The sequence below is a fragment of the Suricata suricatta genome, chromosome 5 (assembly GCF_006229205.1).
Source record: "Suricata suricatta isolate VVHF042 chromosome 5, meerkat_22Aug2017_6uvM2_HiC, whole genome shotgun sequence".
Classification (NCBI taxonomy): domain Eukaryota; kingdom Metazoa; phylum Chordata; class Mammalia; order Carnivora; family Herpestidae; genus Suricata; species Suricata suricatta.
Window position 1 is genome coordinate 78,726,348 of NC_043704.1, and position 9,781 is coordinate 78,736,128.

The window sequence follows — 9,781 nt, forward strand, 5'->3', positions numbered from 1 at the left end:
CTGAAGCCTACAGAAGAAGTCATGTGCCTCAGCCTCATTCATCAGCAGCATCAAGTGCTATTTAGGAAAGTTGCTAACTTCAAAGAGCATCATCTTAATTTCTAATTATGACCACGTGAGCAGCTATATAAATGGCTGAATCCTAAAGCGTTTACAGCCTTACCTCACACTGTGGTTCCAGGCTCCAGGCAGAAAAGCTGGCAGAGTCTGCCTTCCTCTCCCTCTGATCACCCCTTCCTCACCTAGTTCTAGGAGGCCAAGAACTCCCTGCTGGGCGCCTAATCTCATACCCTCCTCCTGGTCACAAGCCTCTGGTGTACCTGGCTACCTCTCCCCACCTACTGAACCCACATCACTCCCCATTACACACTCCTTACCTATCCAGCCTTTAGAACCCACTTTCTTTTGTCTATGCAGGCCTAAAACTACACGATCTTTTTCAAAATCCCTTGTGAACATAAAGTCTTGACTATTTTCTAATTAGTTAATTCTTTTTTGTTTTTTCATCTCACCAATAGTGAGGTGCCTGAGTGGCTGAGTCAGTTGAGCATCTGACTTCAGCTCAAGTCATGACCTGGCAGTTTGTGGGTCCGGGCCCCACATCAGGCTCTGTGCTGACAGCACTGACATTTCCAAGCCTGGAGCCTGCTTCAGATTCTGTGTCGCCCTCTCTCTCTACCACTCCCCTGCTTGTCCTCTGTCTCTATCTCTCTAAAATAAACAAACATTAAAAAAAGTTTTTAAAAAATATCTCACCAATAGCACTTCTGAAGTCTTTCATGTATAAGTCCCACATTTTAAGTTTTTGTTATTGTTCTTTCCCAAGGCAATTAATAGTGCTAGACAGATATGGGGTCCTACATACATACAGGCTTACAAGAACATAAATGATGCATAGCCAGTAACGACAATAAACAAGAAGGAGTTATTTATGAAAGACACACATACTTCTCAAATCAGGATAGCTCTGTACATTGCTACAATCAGAACAGAGGGTATGGCACTGTTAAATTTGGGAGATATGTTAACCACCTCTAAGACAGGGGGAAAATCTGCTTCTCCATACTAACCTCCAAAAGACTAGTACCTCCATTTCTCTAGGCCTCAAGGTTCTTGCTCTACAGTGAAAACCATTCAAACAGATCATCTGAGTTGAACATCAGCAGGTAACTTTCACCATCCAACTAAACTCCCTTGGGTCCCAATCCTTTAACTTGGCACCAAGATTTTGTAAGTGAGTGACAACAAGTGACATCAACTCTGGATACTTCAGCTTAGTCATCTACGAAAGGGGAGTTGTAACCCCTGCCATTTACCTATGAAAGGAGCTCTAGCAATCAAATTTTTAAAAAATGGCTGTGAATGTATGCTACAAACGTAAAATGTCATAGAATATTAAGAAAATGTATTTATTCCCATCACTGTTAAATAAGGTTGGGGACAGAGGTATTGGGGGTATAGGATGGAGGAGAACTGCTCTAGAAGAGAAGCCTATGGAGAAAAAAACAAGTCAGTAGATGAACTTCAAGACAGCAGCACACTTTTCTGACCACTTCTGCCTGTAGGAAAGCTTTAGAATTGGATGGCTGAAAAAGATATGTGATGCCTAGAACCTCCTCAAGGAAAGACATAAAATGGAAGCAAAATTACAAAGTCCTAGGGCCCATTCGGATTGTTGCACTTATTTCCCTTAACTGACTTAATAACCAAACCAGTCTAGTTCAGAAAATGACATCACTGAGAACATTACTTCCAGTATCCCCAATAATGTAGAGTATTTCTATGGTTTATAAAGTACGAAAAGATCAGACAACACTACATAAAGATCTGTATGTGTGTGTATATATCTATATGTAGGTATATAAATAGATTGTTTCAAGCATTATTTTTTCTAAAAACGTCACAAGTATTAATTTGTATGTCCTTATTTATTTTACCCCCCTGAGGGAGAAAAACATTGTAATAACACCTTGTATTTGTAGAAGCATGTGTCTCCTAGAAGCAGGGAATACTATACAGATATTACTTAATCAGGCTTCACCTTGTCACTGAGAAGTGAGCAATGGATCATTATTAAGGGTTCATTTTTATTGGAAAGAAAAAAGTCCCATAAAATATAAAAAATTTTGAGGTGACATAAAAATCAACTCTGGTGAGTTGAGTGAGGTCAAAAAAATAACTCAGAGGAGGCCACTGAGACTCCCTTCTCCCATGACTCACAGTTTAGTCTGCCTGAAATGGTCTACCATCGTCAACCTTTCCATATGTGAATCTTTCCCTCAAAGTCCAGTCCAAGAGCTTCCTCCCCCTATATGAGTGTAGTTGTCAGCCTTCATCTTTCCAGTCAAATTAAAGTACCCATTCTTCAGAGTTCATGTATTTTAATTCTGCCCTACCTGCAGTGTTTAACAAGTGTACCTTTTCGTGAACTTAGTTGTGTTTATGTCTTCACTCCTACACCAAACTGATGTATCTGTAGTGCAGAACCAGGACTCAACCTTTTGTGGACATTTCTGCCTACCACAGAGCCTTATAGGACATGGGGAAATCTGTCCACATTCTTTCTCTAGGACTGGATCTTGAAAACAGAGATACTCAATTAGATGATTTGTGGGACCCTTTCTAGCTCTAAATTCCAAATGTGAGAAGGAATTTATGACATTGCCTAATTCAATTCCATCAAACAAGGGGCGAGGATAGGATGTGTCCAAGTGGAACCAAGTTTAAGTCCAGTCCGTTGCTTCCTGGCCACAGTATAGGACCTTTCTAAACTGCTGACAGTCCAAGAAGAACTACTTCAGGTTTATTTCCCTCAATTTCAAGCCAGCACCTCAGGATACATCTATGTGACAAATCACAAGGAAATATTAGCTTAAATAAACATTACTCTGCACATCACAACGCTGGCCAGTGACTCTTCACCATGACTGAACTTGGTGTTTGGCATCATTTTAATAAAATTCAAATGGAAGGCAAATGTTGACCCTAGACTAGCGCTTTTCAAACTGTATAATGCAGCTCATGAATAGGTCATAAAATTAATTTACTGGACCTCCAAGAGTATTTTTAAAAACTGAAATAGAAAACATCAATGTGTATCATGTCAAGTAAGAAAATACACTGTTAAGTGAAATTTTCTTTCATATTAAGATACATATATATGGGTGTATGTGCATGTGCATGTGTAATTATTGATGAAAATTTATTTCTTACTGCCATTTGTCTTTTTAAAAAGTTTGGAAGCTACTTCCTTGGACCATAGTCTATGGCGATAAATATTAATAGCTACAGAGCTGACTGCTGCACAGACAAACAAGAAGGGTGAGCAAAAGTAGATCTTATAAAGCTAACAACATCTCACAATTCTGCATTCCTATTTCTTGGGAGAGCCATCCAGATCTCCACTGAAAATCCTGGGCACAAAAAAGAGCCACCACCTTCCTCCCCGACAACTACTCATGGTTTAGACTACCAGGTCCTGTTCCAGGGGATGAGGTTTCTTCAGTCCCTGTCCAACCTTTGTCTCTTTCTCCCTCTTAATGAGAAAAGGTTAAAAAAAATTATCAAAAGAGAAAGAAAGGAAGGCAAAGAAAAGTTTCAGTTTTACAGGGATTTTGTTGTTTACTTATTTCTTTTCCTTTCTTTCTTTTTCTTTTCTTTCTTTCTTTTCTTTTTTTATGAGTGACCCAAGACCCAAACCAGTCCATAAGAACTCCCACATAGGACTCTGGTCTCTGGGCACTTTGAACAGACTGTGAGAATATTTTTTGCTTTCTACTTCCTTGGCTGGATGGTCAGGTTTGAATAATTGTCTCTTTCTCCTGGGGTTGGTTGCTAAGAGACACTCTATTACTTCTCTTTCTCTTATGACCCAATTACAGTGATCAGCAAAGACAATATGCAGACAATATCCCAATATGGTTCATACAGGACCACTGGGCCTGGTTACAAAACGGTGGGCTCTCTTTACCATCTCACAACCATGAGATCAAAGTCTCCAAAGATCTTTTTTAGAAGGGTCTAAGGATTCTCCCATTTTCCTCTAAAATGGTGGTCATGACAAATCAATTATCTCCTCCAGTACAGAAGGCAATATTCATATTGAAATGCATTTCAACAAAGGATCCATGCTATCTCATAGGTAAATAAAGAGACAAAAAAAAAAAAAACTGTTCTGGGTCATTATCTAAGCCTGGATAAAGAAAGGACAAGGCTGCTAGAAAACCCTAATCAATTTCTCAGCCAGAGAAACTATCTTTCCTTCGTTTTTGGGAAAACACAGCCAAAGTAAAGTTCGCACCTTGTTTATCTCTAGTTCAACACAGCTCTTTTGCAGAGATGTTTGTTGAATGAATAAATAATTGGTGTCCAGGTTAAGCTCTTCTTCCCATCCCTTGAGGTCCACTCCCCCACCCCTCACACACATACATTTCAGCAAAATAAAAAAGAAATGGTTACATGTTCCTTTTCAAAAGTTTTGATGCCCTCAGAACAGACCAGGATTTTTTTTAAGTAAATTAAGAAAGTAACAAAGATTCTGGACCTTTATCCAGTGTATCTTCCCTAGTTTGTATTCCCTTTATACAGATGTATAAGGAAGATACAGGTAGCTGGCCATTCATTCATGTATTTATTTTGATCCTCCCCACCATGAGGTTAATTTGAAAATTTTTTTAATACTTTTCTTACCATAGGCCAAATTCACACAACATCTGTGGCATCATACTTCCCAGATTTTCCATGAGTTATACCTAAAATTTCATCATTAGAACTTCATGCCTTCAGCTTAAGGTCCTGATTTCTATTAAAAATGGGAGTCTTTCTAGCAAGTTTCCACTTTGACATACTATTAAGAATATCAATCTTGGAGCACCTGAGTGGCTCAGTCAATTAAGCATCTGACTTCAGCTCAAGTCATGATCTCATGGTTCATGGGTTCGAGCCCCACATCAGGCTCTGTGCTGACATCTCAGAGCCTGGAGCCTGTTTCAGATTCTCTGTCTCCCTCTCTCTCTGTCCCTTCCCACTTGCACTCTGTCTCTCTCAAAAATAAACAAACATTTAAAAAGTTAAAAAAAAAAAAAGAATATCAATCTCTCAGATAGATAATGAATATAGATGTAGACAGAGATATACATATGTATGTATATATGTATCTTGATGTGTGCACAGCTAACAAATATTTCCTGGATAGATTTCAGGAGTCAGTGTACAAAATTTCCGCGTTGACATACTATTAAGAATATCAATCTTGGAGCACCTGAGTGGCTCAGTCAGTTAAATGTCCGACTTCAGTTTGGGTCATGATCTCACAGTTCATGAGTTCAAGCCCTGCATCAGGCTCTGTGCTGGCAGCTCAGAGCCTGGAGCCTGCTTTGGATTCTGTGTCTCCCTCTTTCTCTGCCCCTCCCTCACTCACACTGTGTCTCTCAAAACTAAACGAACATTAAAAAATTTAAAAATAATAACAGAAATACAAAGATTATGAAATTTGGATTTAGAGATAGCCAATTCAAATCAAAGATTTTTTAAGTATTAGCCACTGGAAAACAGGTAACTTGCTTCTCCATTTCTCTGAGCCTCAATTTCATTATTTGGACACTGGAAATATTAGTACCAAATTTCGAGTAATGCTGTGAAGATGATATGTCAGATACCTAGCATATAGTAGGAACAAATAAAATGTTAGCTCCCTCACGAACTCTATGTACTTAAGAACGTCAATTTTTACTTTGCTCTGGTGTACAGAAAAGAACATTCAAAGATATTAGCCTAGAACAGGAGAGCCAAGAGGGCGCGGGAGTGGCAGAGGAGCATGCTGAAGGCATACTGAACAGAGAACCAATGGCCCATTTCACAGCATAACGAAATTTACAATATTCCACGGGAACCATTTTAGTCCATGCCCTTCAGGAGTAACCAATTTTATGCAATTTTTGTAGCTGAATCATACTTTCATATAATTATAGGACAAAAGGAAGTGAAGAGATAATATTGTTCAATCTCATTGTTTTACAATTGAAGAACCTAGCCCAGGGTGGGGCCATAGTGTGTAACAGAAAGGCGTCCTTCCCACGGACATACTTCCATACGGTTAGCTCTCGTCATGTGTGGTGGCTGCCTTCATGATTGGTGGCCACCTCCTTTCATTCAGTATGGTCAAGGTAAAATTACCTTTATTTAGCACACCTTTTGGTTCTCCCATTTCAATGGAGTATCCGTGTACAGATCTGAACTGTATTCAGAACAAAGTCAAACTTCGCAATAGATCAAGCTACTAACTAGGAATCACGGTTCTTTATACTCAGACTGGGGAAAAAATAACAGTTGCTATGACAGTTGGATTTATTTCTGAAAATGGGATGTTTGAAGGGCATTTCAAGCATAGTGCCCAGCTTCTAACTATGAGCTTTTTGCCCTGAAATTCCCTCTATGGCTAGCTTTGCCCTTCCTCTACTTGTAGCAAAATGCCCAGGTAATGCACTGGTCCATTAGCCACAAGTGCGCTAGCAATTGTTCCAGACAAGAAAAATTCCCTGGCAGCCCCCAAAATGGGCAGAGTTCCTAAGATACCTCCTTTCTCAACCTTGGACGGACATTGTTTTCCAGGATAAGAGGTAATTCCCAGCGACAATTTCAGTCTAGAACAAGCAATATTGTCATACAGGTTAATTTTTATCTGGGCTGTATCCAGTAGAGAACAAACTTCATGAGCTAAATTGCTTGGGAATAGTACAGACTCACGACTAGCAAAACATAATGCCTCAAGAAACACTATCTTTAAAGGCAACTATCACTGACACTCTCTAAAATAATGAAATCACTTGGAATCCAAAATAAACTAGGGGGGATCACCTTAAAAATAGATGACATGGTTCAATGAATTGAAAGAAAAATATCACAATAAATAAAGGCTCTTCCCCCAAAATATTTAACCTGAGATGTGCAGGGGGGTGGGGGGCATGTAGTGAGGGCAGGGAGGACTCAACATGATCAGTGATGGCGTAAAAATGTTTTCAATTTTGTGGAACTGGGCCTTATCTACTGGGTGTTGAATTATGCCTATGCCTTCTCAGGTTGGCACAGAAGGATATTCAGAAGTTTAGGAGATGATCTTGCCAGCGTTTCCTCTCCAGATGTGTAGGAGTGTTCAATCACCTGCCTCTATCCCTCTGTGTTCTTTATGTTAATCCTAAACAAACACATGGACTCACAAATCACAAAGGCGGGTAGGACTATGGAATAACTGCTGCCACTTCATCACCTTACTTGCGTAAGTGAAGTTTGAGGAGTCTGGTTCATTTTTCCAATCAATCTATGCTCAAGGTACACCCAACCACGTAGTGGTAGCCTGTAACTGCAACACCCAAATAAATCATCAGCACGGGCAGAGGAAAAGTAACAGATTACCCTACTTTCTTAAAAAAAAAAAAGAATAAAAATTAAGGAGCTGTAAATCAATGTAAACCATGGACATGAAACACCATAAAGAGCCACTGCAAAGAGCAATCATGTAGGCAATTCTGATAATTTTCCTAATAACCTTAGTTTAGTTTTTGCCATTACTCATTCTACACTCCAGGCTGTTTTTCCAGGTTGTTTCCTCAAAATTTTGACTTGCTTGGGTTCCAAGAACTCCAACTTCTTTAACTGTGATTCCTATTTGTTCTCATTAGACTGCTTAATCTAATCACAGCAATGATCTAAATTCATTTTTGCCCTTACTACCCTCCAAGACCCTCTATTCTTTTCCACTTACAGTGAAGGAAAAACATTTAAGTTTTTAAAAATTTATTTGGGCAGGGGGGAGGTTGAGGGGAAGAGGGAGAGAGAGAGGATCCCAAGCAGGCTCTGCATTGATAGTGCAGGGCTCGATCCCACAAATGGTGAGATCATGACCTGAACCCAAATCAAGAGTTGGACACTTAACCCACTGAGCCACCCAGCAGCCCTGAAAAACAGTATTTTAAGAAAATATATACACATGAATTTTTAAATGTCAACCATAAAAATATCACATAGTATCAGTACATATATATAATATATACATAGACATTAATAAATATACATACATATTATCAGTATTTTATCTAAAAAGAACCATGCCATAAGTGAGCCCAGCAAACTATGCTAACAATTGTAATGACAATTCTTCGTACTTGTATCTTTGTTTAGGAAAAGGGATTCTCATAAAGAAATTTGCCATTCTCCATCTGCATTCAAGGGCATCTTGTTCAGTTTTGGGTCCTGACAGAAGAGTCTTTCCAGGATAGACTGGATAAAAATAATTCAAGATGGTAGAGTTACGAACTTCCAGTTACAAGATACATCAAGTCCTGGGGATGTAACCTACAGCATGGGGACTATAGTTAATAATGCTGTATTGGATTTTTGACACTTACTAAGAGATTAAATCTTAAGAGTTATCATCACAAGAAAAAAAAAATGGCATAAGTATACGTGGTGTTGGATGTTATCTGAAGTTACTGTGGTCATCATCTTGCAACATAAACATATATCAAACTATTACACTGTACACCTAAAACTAACACTGGCTATATCCCAATTATAACTCACAATTATGTATTTTTTATTGTTTTAATGTTTATTTATTTTTGATAGAAAGAGACAGAGTGTGAGCGAGGGAAGGGCAGAGAGAGACGAAGACACAGAATCAGAAGCAGGCTCCAGGCTCTGAGCTATCAGCACAGAGTGCAACGTGGGGCTCGAACCCACGAACCATGAGATCATGACCTGAGGCGAAGCGGGTGCTCAACTGACTGAGCCACCAGATACCCCTATAAGTCAACCTTTTAAAAAATGTTTTTAAAGTTTTAGAAACACTGCATTGGAAATGTGCAGCTTGAAAGAAAGGAGGGGCGGAGAGGGAGATGAGGGATAGATCGTGATCTTAAAGGTGTGAAAGGGCTTCTGTGGGGAAAGGGACCTCAAGCTTTACAGGCAGAACTGGACCAAAAGTAGATAGACGGGCAGTAGGTTCCACCTAAACATGGGAAATACCTGTTTAATCTGAAGGTAATGCAGGTGACACTCTAAATAAAATCTGTTCCACCTCCACCGAATATTCAGGCCAAAGCAAACTTAAGACACACTAAGAGGACATCTTTGCACCAGGAGGACTGCTACCACGTCTACGTCCCTCTGAGGAGCTTAGGAGTTGTTATTCTAGCTTTCCTGTTGTTGTTTGGATATAGAACCTTCCTGTCTCTTACTGAACTTGGGATTGGGTATTTTAAGCCTTATTCCCTCTGCAAAAGGGAACTACTCCCACTATGTTTTCTCAAGTATTATTACATTTAAAACTATCAGTTTTAGGACATTTAGTCTGAACCAAGCCACCTTAATAGACTTTGTAACTATTATTTATTTGATAGATATTCATTGGATGTTTCCTCTGTGCCTCAACCATGGCAGGCATGATAAATTTAATGGTGACCAGCAGAGTCCTTGCTCGAAATGCCAAACGGTCTAGTTGTCAAGGTAACTCTGACATCACCTCCCCAGAGTAAGTACCTGTTTGGTTTGTCTGTTTGCTCTTCCCCATTCCTGTCCCAGAGATTTGTAACTCAAAAATGGTAAAGGGAGAGGGCGCACTTAATGAGGTCTGGGTCACAATCAGGGAGATGAGACCAGATAATACAGCCTGTTTTCTATTGTTGTTGTTTTAATTGGAGAACAGGTGCCTACAGCTTTAAGCACTAACTAAACTCTGAAGAGATTATAAACTTAGAAGACTTAAAAGATATGCCCACATTTTTTA

The 9,781-nt window shown here is 39.4% G+C and overlaps 1 protein-coding gene across 3 annotated transcripts in view; it reads right to left on the minus strand.

The window, feature by feature from the left end:
- Window positions 1-9,781, minus strand: part of LPP (LIM domain containing preferred translocation partner in lipoma) — a 662,184-nt gene that overhangs the window by 415,439 nt on the left and 236,964 nt on the right. The window lies entirely within an intron of this gene.